The sequence below is a fragment of the Manis pentadactyla genome, chromosome 7, assembly GCF_030020395.1.
Source record: "Manis pentadactyla isolate mManPen7 chromosome 7, mManPen7.hap1, whole genome shotgun sequence".
NCBI classification, from domain to species: Eukaryota; Metazoa; Chordata; class Mammalia; order Pholidota; family Manidae; genus Manis; species Manis pentadactyla.
In genome coordinates, this window is record NC_080025.1 from 29,232,794 (window position 1) to 29,246,523 (window position 13,730).

Here is a 13,730-nt window from a genome sequence, read left to right on the forward strand (position 1 = left end):
CCTCTGCATTGCTAGAATCATACATAGAAGGCATTTCCATTATATATCATATACTCTAAATGCAATCACAAATCCATGTAATTTTTCTGGAAGAGATTTTTCTACCAGTAACTTTTCTGGAAGAAAAATTAAGAAGTAGCTTCTAGTCTTCCCATGTACAGAATATTTAATCCAAGACAAACTTTAGAAAATATTCCTAATAATGATTACATGTATAATTCATAATAATACATGCATAAGAATGATTGTTGCAGATTTGTTAATAAGAATGAAAAATTATAAGCAATTAACAAAATTCATTAGCAGTATATTGGCATACTGGACAAGTTTTAAAACAGACATAATACATAAGTATGAACCAGCACCAAGAGAGGGGCTATGTAGTGAAAATATCATCAGCTAATCCCTTCTCCCACACTGTAATTTAAAAAAAAAAGTCTGGGAATCAAAAAATAACATAATTCGATACTTCAGTTTCTAGAGGAAAAGCCAAAAGGAAGGGTACATTTTTAATGGATTGTGAAACATCTTTAAAATCTTTTTTTCCCTTTGTGATCACTCTCAAGGTGCTCACGTTTAAACTTTGGGTACAGGTTTTGCTAGACACACACACTGCTGGGCCCCAAACCAGCGCCTCTGACTCTGCAGGCTGGGGAGCACCCAGTAATTTGCATTTATAACAAGTTCCGCCACTGCTGGACCAGTCACTGCACTTTAAGAGCACAGAAGATCTGAAAACTCATGGTTTTCTTGTGTTTGTGGATGATACAGAAGTCCAAACAGAACATTTTAAACAAGGGAGAGGATGAGGTAGAGGAGGAAGGGAAGATTCCTGTAGTCATCTAGGGGGAAAGAAAAAGCAAATATTAGAGTGCAGCCTAGAATCAGGCAAAAACATTGTATTTAAGGATTTCCGTGTGAGCCAGGAACCAGAAATCCGGAATGTTTTAATTCTCACAATAGGATCTCCTATGTAGACATCCAAGAAGGAAGGGCCAGTGTGAGGATTTGCTTACAACTTCCTTTCTTAAGCCCATTTTAGAAGGGCCTCCTGAGAACCATGGCCTGACCTCTTTGAATTTATTTTATGAAGATTATATTCCATTGCCTCTAGACCTGCACTCAACTTTTTTTTTTTTTTAGATAATTATTTTTTATTGAAGGGTAGTTGATGCACAGTATTACATTACATTAGTTTCAAGTGTACAACACAGTGATAAAACATTTATATACATAATTCTAGGTTCCAGCTATCACCCTACCAAGCTGTTATAATATCTTGACTATATTCCTTATGCTATACATTACATCCCGGTTACTTATTTATTTTACCATTGGAAGTCTGTCCTTTTTTTTTTTTTTTGTGAGGGCATCTCTCATATTTATTGATCAAATGGTTGTTAACGACAATAAAATTCTGTACAGGGGAGTCAATGCTCAATGCACAATCATTAATCCACCCCAAGCCTAATTTTCGTCAGTCTCCAATCTTCTGAGGCATAACAAACAAGTTCTTACATGTAGAACAAATTCTTACATAATGAATAAGTTACATAGTGAACAGTACAAGGGCAGTCATCACAGAAACTTTCGGTTTTGCTCATGCATTATGAACTATAAACAGTCAGTTCAAATATGAATACTCATTTGGTTTTTATACTTGATTTATATGTGGATACCACATTTCTCTCTTTATTATTATTATTTTTAATAAAATGCTGAAGTGGTAGGTAGATACAAGATAAAGGTAGAAAACATAGTTTAGTGTTGTAAGAGAGCAAATGTAGATGATCAGGTGTGTGCCTGTAGACTATGTGTTAATCCAAGCTAGACAAGGGCAATAAAACATCCACATAAGCAGAAGATTCCTCTCAGAACGGGGGGGTGAGGTTCTAAGCCTCACCTCTGTTGATCCCCAATTTCTCACCTGATGACCCCCCTGCGACTGTGCCTGTCTTAGGCTGTTCCTTCCTTGAGGAATCTTACCCGTCTCTGGCTAACCAGTCATCCTCCGGGGCCATACAGGGAAATGTAAAGTTGGTAAGTGAGAGAGAAGCCTTATTGTTTGAAATGGTTAGCTTTTTATTTCTTTGCATACTTATGCCCTGTAGCTTCTATGCCCAGCATTTGTCTTGAGGTATCTTTACCACTTGGAAGAATTATGATACTCGGTAAATTTGATATGAGGCACAAATTCTATTTAAGTGTTGTAATTAGGAAGGAAGAAGAAAAGCTATAGAAGTAGCAGGCGGCAGAAAACATGGGAAGATTGATTATTTCTTTGACATCTCTTCCTGTAGAGTAAATTCAGCATGTATAGGTTTTAAGCTACTGCTTAAATTGTGCACACACATTAACATAATAGGAGTATAGTTACATAACCAACGCATATCTGTAATTACCAGCCATCTCCAGTGAAACCAAGAGAACCAGTTAGGCACCTTAGGCATTTGTGAAAACTTATCTATGATATGGTGGATATTGTCTAACTGAACTTGAACAGCCTGAGAGAAATCAGACAAATTAAAACAACCCATTCCTGGGGAATGTTCACATCCCATATGTTCTTTTAACAGTGAATAGTCTGTAGTTGTAAGATTTTGGAGCGCTACAATTTGCACTTCTCCTAATTCTTGGTTGAGTTCCAAAAGTATAGATCCAGTCAAATTTGTTGTTTTACTGTATGCACAGGCCAGCTTAGATATCTCCTTCATTCCCATGGCAAGTCCAGGAGCTGGTGGGATGAGTGCATCTACAGCTGTAGCGGTGCGTGGATCTTTGTTGGGGTTTTTTGCTGATCATCTTCTGGCATGAGTCTTCAAGAGAGTGCTGATGTTGGAAGTTCTCTTTCATATCATATCTTAGTTCATTTTCGGGGTAGCCCAATTAGGCTTTGATCTTCTGCATAAACGCAAACAGACAATTTGCCTACACTTTTATATGCCCTTTATACCCTTGTGTAGAACTCATGGGAGGTTACCACACCGGAACTGCCCTTTTTGTTTTGTTTTGTTTTGTTTTTGGTATCACTAATCTACACTTACATGACGAATATTATGTTTACTAGGCTCTCCCCTATACCAGGTCTCCCCTATAAACCCCTTTACAGTCATTGTCCATCAGCATAGCAAAATGTTGTACAATCACTACTTGCCTTATCTGTGTTGTACAGCCCTCCCTTTTCTCCTACCCCCCCATGCATGTTAATCTTAATACCCCCCTACTTCTCCCCCCCTTATCCCTCCTTCCCACCCATCCTCCCCAGTCCCTTTCCCTTTGGTACCTGTTAGTCCATTCTTGAGTTCTGTGATTCTGTTGCTGTTTTGTTCCTTCAGTTTTTCCTTTGTTCTTATATTCCACAGATGAGTGAAATCATTTGGTATTTCTCTTTCTCTGCTTGGCTTGTTTCACTGAGCATAATACCCTCCAGCTCCATCCATGTTGCTGCAAATGATTGGATTTGCCCTTTTCTTATGGCTGAGTAGTATTCCATTGTGTATATGTACCACATCTTCTTTATCCATTCATCTATCGATGGACATTTAGGTTGCTTCCAATTCTTGGCTATTGTAAATCGTGCTGCGATAAACATAGGGGTGCACTGATCTTTCTCATACTTGATTGCTGCATTCTTAGGGTAAATTCCTAGGAGTGGAATTCCTGGGTCAAATGGTAAGTCTGTTTTGAGCATTTTGATGTACCTCCATACTGCTTTCCACGATGGTTGAACTAACTTACATTCCCACCAGCAGTGTAGGAGGGTTCCCCTTTCTCCACAGCCTCGCCAACATCTGTTGTTGTTTGTCTTTTGGATGGCAGCCATCCTTACTGGTGTGAGGTGATACCTCATTGTAGTTTTAATTTGCATTTCTCTGATAATTAGTGATGTGGAGCATCTTTTTATGTGTCTGTTGGCCATCTGTATTTCTTTTTTGGAGAACTGTCTGTTCAGTTCCTCTGCCCATTTTTTAGTTGGGTTATTTGTTTTTTGTTTGTTGATGCGTGTGAGCTCTTTATATATTCTGGACGTCAAGCCATTATCGGATGTGTCATTTTCAAATATATTCTCCCATACTGTAGGGATCCTTTTTGTTCTATTGATGGTGTCTTTTGCTGTACAGAAGCTTTTCAGCTTAATATAGTTCCACTTACTCATTTTTGCTGATGTTTTCCTTGCCCGGGGAGATATGTTCAAGAAGAAGTCACTCATGTTTATGTCTAAGAGGTTTTTGCCTATGTTTTCTTCCAAGAGTTTAATGGTTTCATGAGTTACATTCAGGTCTTTGATCCATTTTGAGTTTACTTTTGTATATGGGGTTAGACAATGGTCCAGTTTCATTCTCCTAAATGTAGCTGTCCAGTTTTGCCAGCACCACCTGTTGAAGAGACTGTCATTTTGCCATTGTATGTCCATGGCCCCTTTATCAAATATTAACTGACCATATATGTCTGGGTTAATGTCTGGATTCTCTAGTCTGTTCCATTGGTCTGTGGCTCTGCTCTTGTGCCAGTACCAAATTGTCTTGATTACTATGGCTTTATAGTAGAGCTTGAAGTTGGGGAGTGAGATCCCCCCTACTTTATTCTTCTTTCTCAGGATTGCTTTGGCTATTCGGGGTCTTTTGTGTTTCCATATGAATTTTTGAATTATTTGTTCCAGTTCATTGAAGAATGTTGCTGGTAGTTTCATAGGGATTGCATCAAATCTGTATATTGCTTTGGGCAGGATGGTCATTTTGACGATATTAATTCTTCCTAGCCACGAGCATGGGATGAGTTTCCATCTGTTAGTGTCCCCTTTAATTTCTCTTAAGAGTGACTTGTAGTTTTCAGAGTATAAGTCTTTCACTTCTTTGGTTAGGTTTATTCCTAGGTATTTTATTTTTTTTGATGCAATTGTGAATGGAGTTGTTTTCCTGATTTCTCTTTCTGTTGGTTCATTGTTAGTATATAGGAAAGCCACAGATTTCTGTGTGTTGATTTTGTATCCTGCAACTTTGCTGATTCCGATATCAGTTCTAGTAGTTTTGAGGTGGAGTCTTTAGGGTTTTTTATGTACAGTATCATGTCATCTGCAAATATTGACATTTTAACTTCTTCTTTACCAATCTGGATTCCTTGTATTTCTTTGTTTTGTCTGATTTCCGTGGCTAGGACCTCCAGTACTATGTTAAATAACAGTGGAGAGAGTGGGCATCCCTGTCTAGTTCCCGATCTCAGCGGAAATGCTTTCAGCTTCTCGCTGTTCAGTATAATGTTGGCTGTGGGTTTATCATAGATGGCCTTTATTATGTTGAGGTACTTGCCCTCTATTCCCATTTTACTGAGAGTTTTTATCATGAATGGATATTGAACTTTGTCAAATGCTTTTTCAACATCTATGGATATGTTCATGTGTTTTTGTCTTTCTTTTTGTTGATGTGGTGGATGATGTTGATGGACTTTCGAATGTTGTACCATCCTTGCATCCCTGGGATGAATCTCACTTGGTCATGGTGTATGATCTTTTTGATGTATTTTTGAATTCGGTTTGCTAATATTTTGTTGAGTATTTTTGCATCTACGTTCATCAGAGTTATTGGTCTGTAGTTTTCTTTTTTGGTGGGATCTTTGCCTGGTTTTGGTATTAGGGTCATGTTAGCTTCATAGAATGAGTTTGGGAGTATCCCCTCCTCCTCTATTTTTTGGAAAACTTTACGGAGAATGGGTATTATGACTTCCCTGTATGTCTGATAAAATTCCGAGGTAAATCCATCTGGCGCGGGGGTTTTGTTCTTTGGTAGTTTTTTGATTACCGCTTCAATTTCGTTGCTGGTAATTGGTCTGTTTAGATTTTCTGTTTCTTTCTGGGTCAGTCTTGGAAGGTTGTATTTTTCGAGGAAGTTGTCCATTTCTCCTAGGTTTCCCAGCTTGTTAGCATATAGGTTTTCATAGTATTCTCCAATAATTCTTTGCATTTCCGTGGGGTCCTTCGTGATTTTTCCTTTCTCGTTTCTGATACTGTTGATTTGTGTTGACTCTCTTTTCTTCTTAATAAGTCTGTCTAGAGGCTTATCTATTTTGTTTATTTTCTCGAAGAACCAGCTCTTGGTTTCATTGATTTTTGCTATTGTTTTATTCTTCTCAATTTTATTTATTTCTTCTCTGACCTTTACTATGTCCCTCCTTCTGCCGACCTTAGGCCTCATCTGTTCTTCTTTTTCCAATTTTGATAATTGTGACATTAGACCATTCATTTGGGATTGCTCTTCCTTTTTTAAATATGCTTGGATTGCTATATACTTTCCTCTTAAGACTGCTTTTGCTGTGTCTCACAGAAGTTGGGGCTTAGTGTTGTTGTTTTCATTTGTTTCCATATATTGCTGGATCTCCATTTTGATTTGGTCATTGATCCATTGATTATTTAGGAGCGTGTTGTTAAGCCTCCATGAGTTTGTGAGATTCTTTGCTTTCTTTGTACAGTTTATTTGTAGTTTTATGCCTTTGTGGTCTGAAAAGTTGGTTGGTAGGATTTCAGTCTTTTGGAATTTTCTGAGGCTCTTTTTGTGGCCTAGTATGTGGTCTATTCTGGAGAATGTTCCATGTGCACTTGAGAAGAATATATATCCTGTTGCTTTTGGATGTAGAGTTCTATAGATGTCTATTAGGTCCATCTGCTCTACTGTGTTGTTCAGTGCTTCCATGTCCTTACTTACTTTCTGCCCAGTGGATCTATCCTTTGGGGTGAGTGGTGTGTTGAAGTCTCCTAGAATGAATGCTTTGCAGTCTATTTCCCCCTTTAGTTCTGTTAGTATTTGTTTCACATATGCTGGTGCTCCTGTGTTGGGTGCATATACATTTAGAATGGTTATATCCTCTTGTTTCACTGAGCCCTTTATCATTATGTAGTGTCCTTCTTTATCTCTTGTTATTTTCTTTGTTTTGAAGTCTATTTTGTCTGATATTAGTACTGCAACCCCTGCTTTCTTCTCGCTGTTGTTTGCTTGAAATATGTTCTTCCATCCCTTGACTTTTAGTCTGTACATGTCTTTGGGTTTGAGGTGAGTTTCTTGTAAGCAGCATATAGATGGATCTTGCTTTTTTATCCATTCTATTACTCTGTGTATTTTGATTGGTGCATTCAGCCCATTAACATTTAGGGTGACTATTGAAAGATATGTACTTATTGCCATTGCAGGCTTTAAATTCGTGGTTACCACAGGTTCAAGGTTAGCCTCTTTAGTATCTTACTGCTGAACTTAGCTCGCTTATTGAGCTGTTATATACACTGTCTGGAGATTCTTTTCTTCTCTCCCTTCTTATTCCTCCTCCTCGATTCTTCATATGTTGGGTGTTTTGTGCTGTGCTCTTTCTAGGAGTGCTCCCATCTAGAGTAGTCCCTGTAAGATGTTCTGTAGAGGTGGTTTGTGGAAAGCAAATTCTCTCAGCTTTTGTTTGTCTGGGAATTGTTTAATCCCACCGTCATATTTGAATGATAGTCGTGCTGGGTACAGTATCCTTGGTTCAAGGCCGTTCTGTTTCATTGCATTTAATATATCATGCCATTCTCTTCTGGCCTGTAGGGTTTCTGTTGGGAAATCTGATGTTAGCCTGATGGGTTTTCCTTTATAGGTGACCTTTTTCTCTCTAGCTGCCTTTAACACTCTTTCCTTGTCCTTGATCTTTGCCATTTTAATTATTATGTGTCTTGGTGTTGTCCTCCTTAGATCCTTTCTGTTGGGGGTTCTGTGTATTTCCGTGGTCTGTTCGATTATTTCCTCCCCCAGTTTGGGGAAGTTTTCAGCAATTATTTCTTCTAAGATACTTTCCATCTCTTCTCCTCTCTCTTCTTCTTCTGGAACCCCTATAATACGGATAGTGTTCCTTTTGGATTGGTCACACAGTTCTCTTAATATTGTTTCATTCCTGGAGATCCTTTTGTCTCTCTCTATGTCAACTTCTATGCGTTCCTGTTCTCTGATTTCAATTCCATCAATGGCCTCTTGCATTCTATCCATTCTGCTTATAAACCCTTCCAGAGTTTGTTTCATTTCTGCGATCTCCTTTCTGGCATCTGTGATCTCCTTCCGGACTTCATCCCATTTCTCTTGCGTATTTCTCTGCATCTCTGTCAGCATGTTTATGATTCTTATTTTGAATTCTTTTTCAGGAAGACTGGTTAGGTCTGTCTCCTTCTCTGGTGTTGTCTCTGTGATGTTTGTCTGCCTGTAGCTTTGCCTTTTCATGGTGATAGGAATAGTTTGCGGAGCTGGGACGAGTGACGGCTGGAAGGACTTCCTTTCTTGTTGGTTTGTGGCCCTCCTCTCCTGGGAGAACAGCGACCTCTAGTGGCTTGTGCTGGGCAGCTGCACGCAGACAGTGTTTCTGCTTCCTGCCCGGCTGCTATGGAGTTAATCTCCTCTGTTGCTGTGGGCGTGGCCTGGCTCGGGCAAATACTCCAAAGTGGTGGAGTTGCTTTGGAGCAGGAGCGGCTGGGAGGCTATTTATCTCCTTAAGGGTCTCCCTGCTTCCTGCAGCCCAGGGGTTAGGGTGCCCAGAGATCCCCGGATTCCCTACCTCTGGATTAAGTGTCCCGCCCTGCCCCTTTAAGACTTCCAAAAAGCACCCACCAAGACAAAACAACGACCACCAAAAAAAAAAAAAAGAAAAAAAATTTTAAATTAAAAAAAAAAAAATTTTTTTTAATTAAAAAAAAAAAAGGTTGGCCTCTCGTTTTTCTTTATTCTCTGGTGCCAGCATCATGCATCTGCTCACCAGTCTTGCTGCCCTATTTCCCTAGTATTGGGGTCCCTATCCCTTTAAGACTTCCAAAAAAAGTGCTTGCCAAAACAAAACAGAAAAAAAAAAAAAAAAGGTGCTCGCTTTTCTGGTGTCCTCCTGCACCAGGCCACCGGTGCCCGCTCACTGTTCTTGCTGCCCTGTTTCCCTAGTATTGGGGTACCTATCCCTTTAAGACTTCCAAAAAGCGCTCGCCAAACAAAGCAGCAAAAAGAAAAAAAAAAATTGGTCGCGCACTTTTCTTATATCCTCCGGCACCCGGCCTCCGGTGCCCGCTCACTGTTCTTGCTGCCCTGTTTTCCTAGCATCCAGGGCCCCCTGTGCACGTACTGTGTCTGCACTCTGACGTGGATGGCGGGGGCTGGGTGTTCGGCAGTCCTGTGCTCCGTCTCCTTGCTGCTCTGCCTATTCTTCTCCCGCCGGGAGCTGGGAGGAGGGGTGCTCGGCCAGGGCTTGTATCTTACCCCCTTTGAGAGGCGCTGGGTTCTCTCAGGTGCGGATATGGTCTGGATATTGTCCTGTGTCCTTTGGTCTTTATTCTAGGAAGGGTTGTCTTTGTTATATTTTCAAAGATATATGTGGTTTGGGGAGGAGATTTCCGCTGCTCTACTCACGCCACCATCTTCCCTGTCATTTCTATCATTGTAGTTTTAATGTGAATTTCTTTTTTTTTTAAATTTTGGTATCATTAATCTACAATTACATGAGGACATTATGTTTACTAGATTCCCCCCATCACCAAGTCCCGCCAACAAACCCCTTTACAGTCACTGTCCATCAGCGTAGTAAGATGCTGAGGAATCACTACTTGTGTTCTCTGTGTTGCACAGCCCTCCCCATGCCCCCCACCCACATTATACTTGCTAATCATCATGCCCCCTTTCTTCTTACCCCCCCTTATGCCTCCCTTCCCACTTATCCGCCCTAGTCCCTTTCCCTTTGGGAACTGTTAGTCCATTTTTAGGTTCTGTGATTCTGCTGCTGTTTTGTTTCTTCAGTTTTTTCTTTATTCTTATACTCCTCAGATGAGTGAAATCATTTGGTACTTGTCTTTCTCCACCTGGCTTATTTCACTGAGCATAATACCCTATAGCTCCATCATGTTGTTGCAAATGGTAGGATCTGTTTTTTTCTTATGGCTGAGTAATATTCCATTGTGTCTATGTACCACATCTTCTTTATCCATTCATCTACTGATGGACACTTAGGTTGCTTCCATTTCTTGGCTATTGTAAATAGTGCTGCGATAAACATAGGGGTGCATCTGTCTTTTTCAAACTGGGCTGCTGCATTCTTAGGGTAAATTCCTAGGAGTGGAATTCCTGGGTCAAATGGTATTTCTATTTTTAGTTTTTAGAGGAACCTCCATACTGCTTTCCACAATGGTTGAACTAGTTTACATTCCCACCAACAGTGTAGGAGGGTTCCCCTTTCTCCACAACCTCACCAACATTTGTTGTTGTTTGTCTTTTGGATGGTGGCAAACCTTACTGGTGTGAGGTGATATCTCATTGTGGTTTTAATTTGCATTTCTCTGATGACTAGCAATGTGGAGCATCTTTTCATGTGTCTGTTGACCATCTGAATTTCTTCTTTGGAGGAGTGTGTGTTCAGCTCCTCTGCCCATTTTTAAATTGGATTATTTTCTTTTTGTTTGTTGAGGTGTGTGAGTTCTTTATATATTTTGGATGTCAACCATTTATTGGATCTGTCATTTATGAATATATTCTCCCATACTATACGATGCCTTTTTGTTCTATTGGTGGTGTCCTTCATGTGCATTTCTATATTGACTAACGATCTTCTTTCATGTACTTGCCATCTCTATATCTTCTTTGGTGAATTGTTTGTATATTCTTTTGCCTACTTTTTAATTGGCTTGTTACTGAATTTAGAGTTCTTTATATATTCATATTACATATATTTTTCTTGGATATTGTTTTTAAATATTTTCTCCCAATCTGTGGCTTCCATTTTCATTTTAATACTGTATTTACAGAGCAAAAGTTTGTTTTTCTTCATTGAATTATAATTGATATACAGTCCTAGTTGGTTTCAACTACACAACACAGTCGTTCACCAGTTACCCATGTTATTAAATCCTCCCTCACTAGTGCAGTGACTATCTGTCAACATAGGAAGATGTTTCAGAATCATTTGCTATATTCTCCATAGAACAAAGGTTTTTAATTTTTTTGAAGTCTAACTTTTTTCTTTCTTAGTTTCTTTTTTAATTACTTAATTAAATCTTTACCAAACCCAGGGTCACTAAGATAATCTTTTGTGTTTTCCTCTAGAAGTTTTATAGTTTAAGTACTTATGTTTTGGTCTTTGAGTTACTTTTTGTATAACATATAAGGATCAATTTTTTACTTTTTTTGCACTATTTATTGAAAAAATTCCCATATTTTTAGGACATGATTATGTTTTCCCTGCTTAATGACTGTAGAAACATGATCCAGGGATGATTAGATTCTTGTTCATTTAAATATATTTTACTAATAGACCAGGTACTGAAAATGCTAAGATGTAGCCTATCCTTTTATATATGTGCATCAACAAATACAAAATGAAACTTTTTTTTTTACTGAAGTCTTTAAGGAACTGTGACTGTTAATATTATCTAAACTCAAATTTATAGAATTTACTTTCCTGTTTTCACCTTCTCAGTTTGAAGAAAAATTAACATTAGACTTGGTAAAAACGTTCACAAAGCAGCACTCTTTGTGTTCATTTTGGAGAGCACAGTGAATTTTATAAGAGAGCAAGAATTTGAATTGGCTGTTTATGCTGTAAAACTGGTGATTCTTGGTGAGCCCATAGTACATATGCCAAAGAACCATCAGAGCTTTGCCCTGATATAGCCTTGGCTCTGAAAGAAATCTGGTTCTTCCTATCAACACTCCCTTTACAGGCTTCTCAGGTGACAGCTGATTTTCCTCCCACAGGCTTCAGGTAGCACGTAGCCCAGAAGCAGTGCAGGTTCCAGACCACTCCCCTTGGTCTTCCCTAACCCAGTTTCAGATCTTAGGACCTCACCCACTACCCTCATTGTTGCTGTCCTTCCCTCATTTCTCAGCAGTGTGGGACCTGGTACACTGCTGCCCTTCCCAGCACTACTCTTGTCTGAATCCCTGGTGATCTGAATCTGTACCTGGATGGTCCCTCATGTCCATGCCTCTCTGTATCTTGAACTCTTCTCCATTGATCTTGTCTTTTGCCCGATTTCAGCCTCTCATTCCCATGATCGTACCCTATGCCCTATACCAGTAATACATAATCCCTCCATAATCTCAATTTTCTTTTTACTCTCTGAGCACTACTTCCTCTCTGTCCATCTTATTCCCTGAACCAAGTCTCCAGTAATTCTGCAGTTCTCTAGTGCCAGTGGGGGCTTCACCAGGGTCTTTCTCCACCGCCTCTCTTTCTTTCCTCTTATTCATCTGTAACGCCAGTCAGCTGCAATCACTCCCTCATATGCCCTTTTAGCTCCTTTGTCTCTCTCTTGTATCTGTTTGGAAAAACCACAACTCTGGTTAATTCTGATGTCCTGGCGGCTCTGCTGCTCACCTGTGCTGCTGGACCTAGCAGGAAGACAATAGGCGTGCCGATGGGTCTCATCTCACGTTTCTCACCGCAGCACTGCAAGTGTTACGTTGTGGAATCTCACAGTCAGACTGTTTTCCCTGTCATTGCCCCACTCTCTGGGTGACTCTCACGCCAGCCTGCAATACTACCTCCCCCGTCTCTCTGATTACCTACAAGGCAGGATACAACCTACTTCTGAGAAAGTTGGAACAAACAGAATTTCCACAGGACCCATGACTCTTCACCCAGCTCCCAGCCTCGGTTTGACTTTGCCTGGCTGCCCGGGCCTACACGGGAGCCACGGGGCTGGGGACCCTGCCTCAGGGCAGTGCCTGCGCCGTTTGCTGGATTGCATTGCCTCCCCATCAGCATCGTCATCCTACCAGTTCTCCCTCTTTCCTACATTGTCGTTTTCCCTTCTCTGTGGGGTTATATTGTTAGCATGCATGCAAAACACTATTTTTTTAAATATTGTATTTCAACTTTATTCCAATAAAAAAACAAAGGCACTTCCCTCTTCTCCATCTCCAACCACCACATTTAAGAACTCTATAATCAAGTCTCTTTGATTTCTTTTAAAAATGGTGGTATAAATGAAACATACAGAACACAATAAAAATAATAATATGGCACACCCACACACTTCCATCAATATTTTAAAAATGTTAATGCTTGGCCATATTTGGTTCCCACCTTTTCACCTTTTTTTTATTTTATTTAAGTATCATTGGTATACACTCTTATTAAGGTTTCCACAAGAAAAACAATGTGGTTATTACATTCACCCTTATTATCGATTCCCCCCCATACCCCATTGCAGCCACTGCCCATCAGTGTATTAAGATGCCACAGAGTTCCTATTTGTCTTCCCCGAGCTACACTGTCTTCCCTGAGCTACACTGTCTTCCCCGTGACCCCACACACACCATGTGCGCCAATCATGATAGCCCACAATCCCCCTCTCCCTCCCTGCCCATCCATCCTCCCCTTTGGTAACCACTAGTCCCTTCTTGGAGTCTGTGAATCTGCTGCTATAAAACATAACTTGTTTTTTATTCTCGTGATCTTACTTCTGTTGGTCACTATCCATTCCTCCTCCCCTTTGCAGCAAAACTCCTTGAAAGAGTAGTCTGTGCCCAGCTGTGTCAGATTCCTCTCCTGCTTGTAAATCCACTTTTTAGTCACCTTTGTATTAAAACTGCACTTGTTAGGGCTCCAAGCATCTGCGCATTGCTGATTCTAAGGCCCATTCTCTGTTCTTATCTGGACCTGGTGCAGCGTTCAAAGGACTTAGCTCCTTGTAGCACTTTAAAATCTGGCTTCAAAGACATGCTCACTTGGGCTTTTCTCTCCTCTCTCCCTAG